Source organism: Nyctereutes procyonoides, unplaced genomic scaffold, assembly GCF_905146905.1.
Source record: "Nyctereutes procyonoides isolate TBG_1078 unplaced genomic scaffold, NYPRO_anot_genome, whole genome shotgun sequence".
Lineage (NCBI taxonomy): Eukaryota > Metazoa > Chordata > Mammalia > Carnivora > Canidae > Nyctereutes > Nyctereutes procyonoides.
Window position 1 is genome coordinate 375,177 of NW_026575113.1, and position 12,084 is coordinate 387,260.

Sequence of the window (12,084 nt, forward strand, 5' to 3'; positions counted from 1 at the left end):
ATAACAAAAACAAGAGAGAGAAGCAGAGACAAGAGAGCTATAGATTTGTATGGATGGATGGATCTTACTTGGATATTCTTTCAAACAAAAACAGAAAAAGAAAGAAAGAATGGGAAATTTGAACAATGGCTGGATTATAGTGGTATTGAGGAATTATTTAGGGTGTTAATAGTGCTAAGATTATGTTTTTTTTTTTCTTTAGAGAGAGAGAGAGGAAGGGAGGGGCAGAAGGAGGGGAAGAGAGACAGAATCCCAAGCAGACTCCCCACTGAGCACAGAGCCTGACGCGGGGCTGGATGGCGCAACCCTGAGATCATGACTTGAGCTGAAAACAAGAGTTGAGTGCTTGACCAATGGAGCCACCTTGGCACTCCAAGATTGTGTTTTTAAAAGAACTCTTTTGTGTTCATGAGATAGTTCTGTATCTTGACAGCTTGATTGTGGTGGTGGTTGCATGAATCTATATAAGTGATAAAGTTACTCCTTTCCTGAATGATATAAAAGAAAGTAAGGGGCCCTGGAAGTCTATTTGTATAAATTCTCCCTAAGAGAAGTCTCCCTATTTGTATAAAGTCTCCCTAAGCGTCTCCACGCTTGTGGAGTGTATACATATATTCTGCATCATTCTTCATTGAGTCAGGGGCTGTCTGCTCATCTACAAAAGCATGATGGTGTCTAGCATATTCTTCTTAAATATAGTGCTTTGTTAGCCATTTACTGCTTCCTGTTTTGATTTTTTTTTTTTTTTTTAGTTTCTCAGTCAGCAGTCTTTTATTCAATCAAGTGCTTTGCTATAGAAAAAGAAGGAAAAAGAGGAACTCTGGCCTCCTGTTAACTAGTTTTATTTTTTAGTTCATGTTAATTATTGTTTCTGTATTTTGCTGAGCCTCACAAGCCAGCCTTACTATTTATGCAATTCAGCCCTTGCTGGGGGAAGTCACGGGTTCCAGGATACCAGCCAAAGACAATGGTGGCTTTTGCCAATGTTGTTTCATGCTCGTTGGGGGCTGAAGATTGAAGATGTGGAAAGAAATAATACCAATAGCATTTCTTTGATTTACTGAACCCTAAAATTAAGAAAGAAGCTTTATTTAGGAGAGGAAGTATAAGAAAATAAAACAGGGTGATACCAGGAACTTGATTCTGCAAGTGATTTTGAGGGCATGACTTGAGATCAACCCATTTAGTCCAAAGTCTTAGACTCTATCACTTGTAGCAACATCTAGAGAGGCATCTGGGCTGAAAACCAGAAGAGCTATCTTCAAGTCTTGCTTTGTGGCCAACTTGCTGCATACTCTTAGGTGTCATGTTTCCTTCAATATCTCAATTTCTTTATTTGCAAAACCAGCATCCTCGGCCCTGTCATCTCCAAAGATATTCAAGTTCCAAAATTTTATATCCAAAAGTCATAAAAGGGTCTTCATCTATTCTAGAAGATCACCAGAAGTTTGAATCAAAGGGCTCTTCTGGCCAGCTCCCATTCATTTATTTCTTTGGTATTCAGCCAACATTTGCTAGGTGCCTAACAATGTCTTGAGGGACTGGATAAAAACACGTAACTGACTGCTGTGCCTGGACTAACCAGTGATTTCTGAGCAAGATGTATTGCTGGGAGGAAGAAAACATGTTTTGAAAGGTTTAAATAGATTTTTTGTTTCTACTGGGGGCAGGTCCTATTATTGCTTTGTTGGGGGAAGACTATGTGAGTAATGATAAGAGTAAATGATTCCATGTAGTGCTTCCCATATGCCAGATGCTATACTAAGTCCCCTTCAAATTTCTCAAAATAGAACGCAAGGGTGGTATTTTTATTAATCTGATCTTATAGATGGGGGAGCTGAGGAATGCACAGCTTTTAAAAACTTAATAAAAAAAAACTTAAGATGGCATACAATAAGTCGTAGAGCTGGATTTGAACCCATACCTCTGGCAAATTGTATTCTTAAGTTCATTCACCAACGCTTCTCTAAACAAGTCCGTTAGTAACATAAAAGTGATCCTAGGATTACCTTATGACCCAGTGAATTGGTTTCCTGTGGCACCTGTAATAAATTCCCGCTAATTTGACAGCTTAAGATAACAAAAATTTATTCTCTGATAGTTCTGAAGCTCAGGAGCCCAAAATGGGTCTCACTGGTTTAAAATCAACGTGTTGACAGGATTACATTCCTTCTGGAGGCCCTAGGAGGGAATTATTTGCCTTTCTCAGAGGCTGCCTATGCTCCTCGACTCCTGGCTTTCCTCCATCTGCAATAGTCCCCAATACCCAGATGAGTCTTTCTCACGCTGCATCACCTGACACTGGTGACTTTTATCTCCCCCTTTTCATTATAATAACCCTTTTGATTTCATTGGGCCCATTTTGATAATCCAAAATAATTTCCTCATCTCAAGATCCTTAACCATCTCTATAGACTTTCTTGCCATATACAGACACTCATGTACAGGTTTCTCAGGTTTAGGATGTAGACGTTGTCTGGGGGCCATTATTCCACCCACCACACCCAGCAATTCTACTTGTAGCATACACCCAAGAGAATTGAAAACATTAAGGGAAAAAAAACTTGTATACAAATGTTCACAGTAGCATTGTTTATAATAGTCGATAAACGGAAACAACCCGAATGTCCAGTGATAAACAAGGTGTAGTATATCCTTACAATACAGTATTATTGAGCCATAAAATAGAATGAAGTATTGGTACATGCATAGATGGACACTGAAAATATCATGCTAAGTGCAAGAAGCCAGACACAGAAGACCTCATACTACATGATTCCCTTAGATTAAATGTCCAGGAAAGGCAAATTTATAGAGATGGGAAGTGGATCCATGTTCAGGGTGGGAATGAGGAATAACTGGAAATGGGCATAAAGGATCTTTTGGAGGTGATGGGAAATATTCTAAAATTAGATTGTGGGGATGGTTGCACAACTTTACATACTATAAATTATTGAATCGTGCACTTAAAATGAATGGAGGGGCGCCTGGGTGGCTCAGTCAGTTAAGCATCCGACTCTTGACCTCAGCTCTCCGGGTCATGAGTTCAAGCCCAGCATTGGGCTCCATGCCCATTGTGGAGCCTACTTTTTTAAAAAAAAATGAATGTATTGTATGATATTTAGATTATATCCCAATAAAGCTTTTTTTTTTTTAAACGAGAAAGACAGGACACAGTGCTTATGCTGAAGCCAAGTTGTCAACCTTTTCTTTTCTTTTTTTTTTTTTAAAAAGATCTCATTTATTTATTCATGAGAGAGGGAGAGAGAGAGAGAGAGAGAGAGAGAGAGAGGCAGAGAGGGAGAAACAGGCTCCCTCAGAGAAGTCTGATGTGAGACTTGATCCCAGGACCCCAGGATCACGCCCTGAGCCAAAGGCAGACGCTCAACCACTGAGCCACCCAGGCATCCCACCAACCCTTTTCTTAACAAGGACTGTCTTTCATTCTGAGATTATTTCCTTCCTACTTTTTAAAGTTAATTTATCTTTCTTTTCTGAAAGTGATATGATAGAAAATGGCAGTAATAATAGTGGTTCTTTTCATTGTCTTTCCTTGTAAAGTAAAAAGTAAACATTTTGTGTTGGTTTTTTCTTTTTTTTTTTTTTTAAGATTTATCTACTTTTTAGAGGGTCTCACACAGAGAGTGTGAGCAACGGAAAGGGCAGCAGGGAGAGAATCCTCAGGCAGATGCCCTGCGGAACACACAGGGCTTGATCCCAGGACCCAGAGATCATGACCTGAGCTGAAGTGAAGAGTCGGCCATTTAACTAAAGGAGCTACCCAGGTTCCCCTAACACCATGTCAATTCTTGAATGTTTGTAAAAACTGTACTGATATGTGAAGTCCAGGAGTCCAAGGAAGCCCTAGACCAGCTGATCTGTTAAAGTGGGAAGAGGTCTGAGGGATCATTGAATTCAACTCTCTCATTTTCAAGATGAGAAAGAGTTGAAGGCTATGGCAGTGGAACCCCTCGTCCAAGGTTGCCCAGCCAGTGTCTGGTCGTTCATTTGTGTCCACTCTCACTGCAAACCTCCTCCCCTCCCCGCAGAGGTGCCTTTTGATTTCATGAATCTAAGAACTCTTTTGTCAATCTGCTTATCAGTACACACTGAGGTATGATATTCTGGCTAGGTTAACATGTTGAGAGGCTTTGCCAAGGACACAGTTCAAAGGAAATGCTTGGCTCCACTGAGTGGATTAATCTGGGTAAGTCACCTGACCCAGACCAGTCCACATCATCACATGACAATCAAAGGTTCTGAGGTGCATCTGCCAAATGACTAAGAAGTGCTTACTGGACTAAAAGAGAAGATGTTGACTGTTTGTGTTGGTAACTAAGGGCACTTCCCCAAGACTCAGCCGAGTGGGACATGTGACTTGTAACCCCTGGGGTTGGACCCCGACCTGAATTCTGAATTCTCGATTTCACCCTTGCTTCTGAAAATACACTGCAAAGGCACCTATGGAAATGTCTGGACCCCCAAGGCTAAAGGCACTTGGGAAATGCAAAGATGAATCCGGTATTTCTGTTTTTCTCTTTTTATTTGGCTCATGTCATGATCCTAGGCTCCTGGGATCGAGCCCTGAGTTGGACTTCCTGGTCAGAAGGGAGCTTGCTTCTCCCTTTCCCTCTGGCCCTCACCCCTGTTTGTGCTCTCTCTCTTGTTCTGCTCTCTCTTTCTCAAATAAAGAAATAAATAAAATAAAAAAAAAGCATCTCAGATTCTTCTGGTTTAAATCACTTCTAGCACTGTTTTTTGGAAAAGTGATCAGTCTACCTTCTGGGTGGCAGAAATGTCTGGTTGTTCCCAAATATCTATTTTCTCTTTCTCCCTTTAATAATAGAACCCTTGAGTTTTAGCCAGGACCATGGCATGCCCAACTGCATTTCCCAGCCTCCCTTGAAGCCAGGTATGGCCCTGTGATTTGGTTCTGGCCAATAGGACATGATACATATGCATACTGGGGAATGGAACACGATGTAGAGCCATCTTGGACCAGATGAAGCCAACAGTCTAGGAATGGAAGAACTCAAGACGGAGGAGCCTGGGTCCCTAATACCAAGGGCTCTGGACTGCTAACACTTGGAGTACTTCATGACAGACAAATCTTCTCTATCTTGTTTATGTCACTGTTCACTTTGACTTTGTCATGGTTCCTGTCCCCTCTTCTCTTTCCCAGATGGTGTCTGGAGACAGGGTAGACTGAGGTAACCTGTGGCCAGGGAGAAGGGCCCTTTTTCAATGTTATCCTCCAAGATTTACTGGTCTCTGCTGCCTGAACACTTATACTTGGGTTAGTTCTCTGGCATACGGCAGGGGTGCCTACCTGGCTGGTCCTACTTAGGTTCTCAGATGCTAAACTGGGAATTGCTTCTGGCTCTATGGTGCTACTCTACAGTTTGCTTCTATACTTTGTGCTTGATGAGCCACCAGGAGCTCTCAGCTGCCTTCTCCAAACTCTGCTGGGGTAGGTCAATCATCCTGGGCTGCCCTTCAGAACACCCGCACAGCCACATACACACCTTTCTCAGCCATTTCTGAACTATCTTCTGAAAATGTGAGCCTTTACTAGAGGGACATGAAAATTCCTGGCTTTTATTGGCCTTGAAAATCCTTATTGACTAGCACTCTCCCATGAAAATTTTGGACAGATTTTCTCTTCTCGATGGATGACAGTATATCCAGATCATCTCTTTCTCTTTCCCTCCTCTGTGACATTGGGTTAGGTTCCGGTACTCTTCCTCCATGAAAAAGTTCAAGGCTTCCCTCAGTACAGTCAACCAGGGGCAATTTTGTCTCCTAGAGGACATTTAACAATGTCTGGAGACGTTTTAAGTGTCACAGTTGGGGGAGGGCAGGCTGCAACTATCTAACCGTGGAGGTCAGGGATGCTGGTAAGCATCCTATAACACACAAACGTAACAGTCTCCTACACAAAGAATTATCCACCCTGAAATGTCAATCGTGCCATGGTTAAGCAGCCTGGCTTAGCCATTGAAAAGAACTCTAAGGTGATAGGATTTGCACAAAATGATAAAGAACCAGGGATCCCTTGGGTGGCTCAGCAGTTGAGAGCCTGCGTTTGGCCCAGGGTATGATCCTGGAGTCCCGGGATTGAGTCCCACATCAGGCTCCCTTCATGGACTGTGGCTCTGCCTCTCTCTCTCATGAATAAATAAATAAAATCTTAAAAAAAAAATGAACCAGGTTTCACAATCTCTGCACTACAGTTCTGAAGATCAGCCTCAGGGTATGATCCTGGAGTCCCGGGATTGAGTCCCACATCAGGCTCCCTTCCCTCTGACTGTGTCTCTGCCTCTCTCTCTCATGAATAAATAAATAAAATCTTAAAAAAAAAAAGAACCAGGTTTCACAATCTCTGCACTACAGTTCTGAAGATCAGCCTCAGATACCACATTCAGCTCTTCCAAAGAACTTGGAGCCAGGCTTTTCCAAGGCCAATCAGCAAGCACATACTGAGCACTTCTTGTTTACCAGGTACTGTCTGAGCACGAGAGGCACTAAGGTAAGCAAAACATGCACAGTTTTTGTCCTCTTGGAGTTCACATTCTAGTGGAGACCCACATAATAAATAAACAGTGCACTCCTGCACTATTGCCTGGTTGTGACCTTGAGCATGTCAATTAATGTCTCCAGCCTCAGTTTCTTCATCCATAGAATGGGCTAATCCGCCATATAGGGCTGTTTCTCATGGGGTTGTCATGAGGATTAAAAGAATATGTGTAAAGCTTTTAGATCACAAGAGAAAGAAAACCGGGTAAGAGGATAGGGAGTGGTAGATGGAACTCTGGAGAGAGAGCCTGGGGTGGGTAGGGCTGTCTATTCCATTTAATATTTAATAAATATTCAGGAAAGCCTTTCTGAGAGAATGACATTTGAGTAGAGATTGACTCAAGTGAGGAAATACCTCAATTAATACACAAAAATCAGTTTCAAGCAGATTAAAGACCCCAATGAAGTGTCATTACATATCAGGTTGGTAAAAAGTCTGCAATACTAAGTATTGGTGGGGTCATGCGGCAAATGAGACTTGCATCCCTGGCTGGTAGAATGTAATGTGGGACAACTCATTTAGAAACTGGTTTGGGTTTTTAAAGAAAAGTTGGAATGGTACTTACCCTGTGTTTTCCTAGGTATTTACCTAAGAGAAACTCATGCATACGTGCACTAGGATAGCATCGGTTTCCCTGCATGGAGCCTGCTTCTCCCTCTGCCTGTGTCTCTGCCTCTCTCTCTGTGTGTCTCATTAATTAATAAATAAAATCTTTAAAAAAAAAAAAGAAGTGGGGCATATAAGTGAAATAAGTCAAAGAAAGACAAGTACCCTATAATTTCACTTCTGTGTAACATCTAAAAAACTCAATAAATGAGCAAAGAAACAAAAACAACAAAACAAACTGATGGTCCCCAGGAGGGAGGGAAGTATGGGGAAGGGCAAGATAGATAAAGGACATTAAAATGTACAAACTTCCAGTTATAAAAGAAATAAGTCGCAGAGATGAAAAAGTACAGCACGGGGAATATAGTCAATAATATTGTAATAATGTACGGTGAATACATTAATTGTGGTGAGCATTGAGTAATGTACGGAATTATGGAATCAATACGCTGATACCTAAAACTAATATTACATCATATGTTAATTATACTTCAATAAAAAAGCTAGAGCATTATGTACAGAATGCACAGAATCCTTGAATCAATATACTATACACTTGAAGCTAATATAACATTGTATTTTTAAAAATTTATTTATTCATGAGAGACACATAGAGGCAGAGACAAAGACAGAGGAGAAGCAGACTCCCTGCAGGGAGCCGGATGCGGGGACTCAATCCCAGGACCCTAGGATCACACCCTGAGCTGAAGGCAGGTGCTCAACCACTGAGCCACCCAGGCATCCCTATAACATTGTATTTCAACTATACTTCAACAATAAAAATTTTTAAGTAAAGAAGCAAGGCATAAAAAGACAGTATGGTCCAACTCATGTAAATTCAAAAACAGATGAAATCAAACTATATTGTTTAAAGACACAGACTTAGATGCTAACCATATAAAGAAATGCAAAAAAATATATAGCGGACAGATGACAAGGTCCATCTCTGGGGAGTGGGGAGGAATTGTGGCCAGGTTGGAGCATTTGGCAGGGGAGGACTACTGAGGTGCTGATGAGATTTTATTTCTTGACCTGGGTGATTTGTTTTATAATTATTCATTCAACTATTCAAATAAATTCAATTATTTATTCAATTCATTTAGGTACATGTTTTTACGTGCTTTTCTGTGCACTTGTTATATTTCACAATACAAAGAAAACAGCAAATAAATCTTGGGAATTCAGTGGGCACAGGCTTTGAGCTGGCAGAGGGAGCTGGGGATCCAGCTCATGGAAGGCTTCAAAGGCCATGGTAAGGTTTGTTTGGGACAGAAAGGTAATCTAAAAGTGTAAGATTTAGAAGCCTCAGTGGTCTGGCTGCTGTGTGGAGGACAGGTTGTAAGACTAACCTATAAAGAAATGGGGATGCATGGGGATGCAATGGGGATGAATAAAGATGAAAATGGACAATTATTGAGCAGCTACTATAATGTGTCTTCATCAGCAATGGATCTCAACTGCCAGCCAGAGAAAACTCCTTTTGAAGAGCTCGTACAATCAGAGTAGGCTCAACAGCCCAGAAGATCTCCTTTTGCCATATAATGTTATGGGATGTCCTTTTCCTTTGTTTCCCATGGTTCTTGGTCACACACTACAAAGAATGAAGAGGTCGACCAGATGAAGAGCCGAGGGCAGCAAAGCCTAGTTATTGAGTGACAGTAAAGTGACAATACAACACTCCCAAAGAGAGAGGGGACCTGAGAGGGTTGACTCCAGAGATTCTAAGTCTAGGGGCTTTTATGATTTGTTGGCAGGGTTGTTTTAATCTGATTGACCCTCTAAGCACCTGTCATCCAATCAGGTTTTTGTCATCTATCTGTCACATGGGAAAGAGTAGAGGGCTCCTTCCAGGGTGGTGTAAAATCCTTCTAGGGGTGGTTTCCATTAGGGTGGGGGTCCCTTGTCCCTGCCTGCCTTTCTTCCAACTATCCTTCATCAATAACATAATCATAGGAGTGATATGTAATCTGTTTAAAAAGCAAAAATTCAACTGAGTAAATTTGGAGATCGAATTGGCTTCAATACTTCATGAAGTATTGAAGGCAGTATCCTGCTAGCAAGTAGAAAGGGGGTCAGAAGAGCTGTATAAGATGGAAGACGGGGGTGCCCGGGGGGCTCAGTCAGGTAAGCGTCTGCCCTCTGCTCCGGGTCCTGGGATGAGTCCTGCATCGGGCTCCCTGCTCAGCCATGCATCTGCCTTTCCCTCTCCCTCTGCCCCTCCCCCTCCCTTGCTGGTGCTCACTGTCTTTCTCTCTCTAATAAATAAAATCTTTTTTAAGAAATGGAAGACTAACATACAGAAATGGTGGAACAAGGAAGTTAGTAACAAAAGAAAAGAAAAGAAAAGACTTTTTCCTGGCAAGGTCACTTTTCTTGGAGGGCAGGAGTGTTGCCAGGAGGAAGGTCTATCGTGCAGATTACCTCATTTGTGTTGATCCGGAAATTCCAGGTTTTTTATAATTCCACTCCTGGGAGAGGCTGAAACTGCAATCAGGTTAGGTATGAAGTCTCAGTTGGTTTGCTATGGGGGTTTTATCATAAATGACTCCATTCTGGGCCTGCTCTTTCTTTTCTAACATATCCTATTCAGAGGTTTCACCCATCCTGCAGGAGGAGATTATACAGGAGTGAGGGGTCCTGGAGGGCCATTCTAAGAATACTGCCTACCAGAGTTAAATAAATGCTTATCAATTGCTTGGAAGTCCTTCAAAAACCACCAGGAAGAGATGGTGCCCCCCCCACCCCCCGTGTTCAGGACCACAGCAATCTGTGTATATACCTTTATTGTGCCATTTAATTCAATTGATAGGTGCACCTGGGTGATTTTTGTTGCTAAGTTGGTTCAGCATCTGCCTCTGGCTCAGGTCATGATCCTGGGATTCTGGGTTCGAGTCCTACATCGGGCTCCCTCTCCCTCTGCCTGCCGCTCCCCCTGCTTGTGCTGTGTATGTGTGTGTGTGTGTGTGTGTGTGTGTGTGTGTATGTGTGTGTCAAATAAAATCTTTAAAAAAATTTGACTGATAGTTATTTACCAAGTACCTACTATATGGTAGCTACTGCTTTGGGCACTGGAGCTATAGAAATAAGTAAGAGAAACAAGGCCCCTGCTCTTAAATTTTAGTGAAGAGCTAGGAAATTAAGAAATGTATAGAGAACCAGTAAAGCAAGATGAAAAACTCTATAGAGTAATGGGGTTTTGTGCTCTGTTTTAGGACAGCTGGCACAGGATAGGGAGCAGGAGCCAGCCGGGTGACTCAGGGGGAAGGGCATGCCAGGAAGAGAGAGTTGCACTAGAATTGGAGGGAATTGCCACAAGGGCTGGAGTGGAGTGCGTCCTGTGACAGGAAATGAGGTCATGGGAATAAGCGGCCGTCAAATGACGTTAGCCAGGTAGGAGTTTATTTGAGGAAGGAGGGCATAATTTTCAAGTTGATGAAAAGTTTTGGAAGTAGATTGGTTGTGATAACATGAACATGATTAATGCCACTGAACTGGACATGTAAAAATGGAGTAAGTAGCAAATTTTCTCTCCTATATATTGTACTGTGTCAAGAAGCAAGAATCCTGGTCCCCATAGAGATCCTTCTCGCAGGACTGAGAATTGAATTGACATGAGACAGGTTAACGGAAGAAAATAAAATTTAATAGTGTACGTGTGGGGAATCCACACAGACAGGGACATTCCAAGGAAGTGGAAATGAGTTATATAGGTCATCCTGAGCTAAGGAGAAGGGGTAGGGGTCTGGGCCTTCAGAGGAAAGGAAAGCACTCACAGGGTGAGAAGAAGAGGAGTGGATGTTTGGTAATTAGAAGTTTGCCCTACCACACAGATTGGTCACTCAGATGAGATTTATCTTCATTAATAACTCTTATTTTGGGGAAAGACCCTATAGATTCTTCTATGTGGTTAAGGGAGGGATCAAAGTTTCTCTTGAGCCCACAGTGCTTTCAGCTCAAGAAAGTCCAAATGCCAAAGGGACACCTTTTGGGGCCTGTCCTGGACTCCTTCATTTTCTAAGCTGGTCTTCATTCACATTTGCTTCTTACGTTCTGGCTGAACCTTCCCTTCTTTTTTTTAAATTTATTTTTATTTATTTTTATTTATGATAGTCACACACACAGAGAGAGAGAGAGAGGCAGAGACACAGGCAGAGGAAGAAGCAGACTCCGTGCACCGGGAGTCCCGACGTGGGACTCGATCCCGAGTCTCCAGGATCGCGCTCTGGGCCAAAGGCAGGCGCTAAACCGCTGCGCCACCCAGGGATCCCTGAACCTTCCCTTCTTTACATTTCCTGCCCACAAGTACAATCCACCTCAAACCCTCCCTGGGCTCATCTGTAGCTTTCAACAGTTTGCTTGTCTCAAATTGCAATTCCCCTGCTCTTCCCAAATAAATTCCTCCTTTTTGAGCTTGCCTCAGTTTACCCTTTTATTTAGATCAACACTATTGTAAATTTCAATCAAAATATTTACATGAAAAAGGTCAGTGTGTCTGTGACAAGTGAATGTAGGCTCCTCAGGGTGCTGGCTAGTGGCAGCCATGCATCACGCAATCCGTAACAGCTGACACCGGACTAGGTCTGTTCTGAGTTTTTTCATTATGCGTGTCAATTTGTTTGATTTACAACCCTAGGAAAAGCAGACGAAGTGAAACGATTGTCCAGGATCTCACAGCCAGGAAGTGGCAGAGATGGAAAATCAAAACCCAGGACATAGGACATCTGGAGCTGGGAAGGAGGGCCGACCAGAAGGATACGATGAGCCCTAGCTCTGTCTGAACCAGCAGTTCTCAACACGCAGGGGTGGGGCGGAGGGGCTGTGCATGAAGGTTTTGCCCCTCCTTCCCCCAGGAAGCTTTTGGCAATGTCTGGAGACATTTCTGGTCATCACAAGTTGAGGGA